The sequence below is a fragment of the Rattus norvegicus genome, chromosome 3, assembly GCF_021556685.1.
Source record: "Rattus norvegicus strain SHRSP/BbbUtx chromosome 3, alternate assembly SHRSP_T2T, whole genome shotgun sequence".
NCBI classification, from domain to species: domain Eukaryota; kingdom Metazoa; phylum Chordata; class Mammalia; order Rodentia; family Muridae; genus Rattus; species Rattus norvegicus.
In genome coordinates this window covers 117,052,692-117,054,998 of record NC_141536.1, presented here as the reverse complement: position 1 = coordinate 117,054,998, position 2,307 = coordinate 117,052,692, and the positions used below count along the sequence as shown (strand labels likewise).

At 47.1% G+C, this 2,307-nt stretch overlaps 1 protein-coding gene across 1 annotated transcript in view; it reads right to left on the bottom strand.

Moving 5' to 3' along the window:
* Tgm6 (transglutaminase 6) overlaps positions 1-1,744 on the bottom strand; it is a 37,868-nt gene extending 36,124 nt beyond the window's left edge. The window contains exon 1 of the mRNA XM_087654954.1: positions 1,579-1,744. The gene's annotated coding sequence lies outside the window, so the exon portion shown is untranslated. The remainder of the gene's footprint in view (positions 1-1,578) is intronic.
* Positions 1,745-2,307: the final 563 nt, after the last annotated feature.

The following is a 2,307-nucleotide window of genomic DNA, read 5'->3' as shown; positions in this document are numbered from 1 at the left end:
TAAAAGGTCAAAAGTGTTATTATTATTATTATTATTAATTTTTTAAAAAGAAAGTGGCAAAGAGGTTGAGCTCTGCTTGGTGCAATGCAAATACATTTAATGGGCCATTTTAGGTCCACGTTGCCTTATAATTAGCTGACTCCTGGCGCTAGCCCAGGGAAGCTCCTCTGCTAATGCCCTACAGCCTGCCACCTCGGCAGAGTCGTAGCTCTAATAAAGCTGCTTCAGCCTGTCAGGACCAGGCTCCTCCCCACTAATGACAGTCTTACTCAGGGCCCTTTTATTTTCCATTCCAGGTTTGCCTAGGCAAGGTCTCCCACGAGATGAGGCATTTACGATGACTAACCTGCTCAGAAGGGATCTGTACTCAGATGGGGGGGGGCAGTAGCACAGTTCAGTTGAGTGCTTGCCTGTTAATTTTGGGGGATAAATGGCTGTGTAACCCTCAATAAATTTCTTACCTTTTTGGTAAGTAATTTTTACAGGCTTTGGTGACCTTACCTGTCAAATAAGGATCCAAGTTAAGTTTTACCATCCCAACATTCTTTGATTCTAAACAATCAGGCTAGAGATGAGAAACAATAGCCAAAGACTAGGACCAGCTCAGAGGAGCCCAGTGCAAACACCTGGAACAGAACCAGCACACAGTGGGTGCGTGCAATGGAGCAATCAGATGTTTTAAAAGCAGTTTAATCATTCTCGTTACCACGAAGAAACACATACTCATTCAGAAAACGCAAGCAGGAGACAGAGGAAACATGCATCTATATCCCACAAACATATAAATGAGTTTATAGAAACCTAATTGCACAAAGAAGCTATTTGTAAGATTTTTTTTAGTTAATCACACACTGGGCTCTTCATTGTGAAAGCACAGACTGAAGACAAGCATCACCAGTGTCAGCGTCCGCTCGCGTGTGTTTACGCGATTTAGCTAGCCCTTCCCCAACTATAGGAATTCAGGTTTCCAGTTTTCTGTCCTTAGGAAGAAGTGTAATCTTTTCTCCTGTGTTTTTGTGTATTTTTAAGACAAGGATGTATTTTTATTCATATGTATCCCTCTCTGTCCATATGTCCCTTCCTGTCCCTTTGTCCTTGTCAAATGTATTCATGTACAATCCAACCATTCAGAAAAGGGAGGCTGGTGGCTACATGCTGACATGAAATAGTGTCCCAGATACACTGTGAAGTTAAAAGCAGAAAGCAAGGTGCCAAGGAGGGGAACGAAGGCCAGAAGTAGGTAGAAATGATATTTGGGGGTTGGGGATTTAGCTCAGTGGTAGAGCGCTTGCCTTGCAAGTGCAAGGCCCTGGGTTCGGTCCCCAGCTCCGAAAAAAAGAAAAAGAAAGAAATGATATTTGAACTCTTGGAAATATTCTACTGTGCGTATACACTATTTTTTCAGAGAGATTACTTAAAAAAGTAACAACACTGCAGTGGGCTTGGCACTCTTTGTGTCTCTTTGCACATTTATCTGCAAAGCAGCATCTCTCACGCAGCACTCCTGTCCTGACTGCTCCACGGCACACTTCATTGCCTACAGGGGCTACTGCAGACCCTTGGCTTGACCCTCCGTACCTTTACAACACAGCGCTAATGTCTACCGAGTCCTTTTGTTTCTCTGCACGAAAGCCTCCTCACAACAGCACCACGGCCTGAAGTTGCTGAATGGGCTCTTTCCAAGAGTACTATTTGATCTTACATTCCATGGTCGAGCCAGCTGTGGTGGCTTACATCCGTAATCCTGCATACAGGAGGAAACAAGGGGATTGCTGAGTTCAAAGCCATTGTAGGGGGCCACACATGTAAGACAAGATCTTGAAGGAGGAGGAGGAGGAGGAGGAAGAGGAGGAGGAGGAAAAAGAGGAGAAGGAAGAAGAGGAGGAGGAGGAAGAAGAGGAGGAGGAGGAGGAGGAGGAAGAGGAGGAGGAGGTGTAGGAGCAGGAGGAGGAGGAGGAGGAAGAGGAGGAGGAGGAAGAGGAGGAGGTGTAGGAGCAGGAGGAGGAGGAGGTGGAGGAGGAGGAGGAAGAAGAGGAGGAGGAAGAGGAGGAAGAACAGGAGGAGGTGGAGGAGGAGGAGGAGGAAGAAGAGGAAGAGGAGGAGGAGGAAGAACAGGAGGAGGTGGAGGAGGAGGAGGAGGAAGAAGAGGAAGAGGAGGAGGAGGAAGAAAAGGAGGAGGTGGAGGAGGAGGAAGAGGAAGAGGAGGAAGAGGTGGAGGAGGAGGTGTAGGAGGAGGAGGAGGAGGAAGAAGAGGAAGAGGAGGAGGAGGAAGAACAGGAGGAGGTGGAGGAGGAGGAGGAGGAGGAA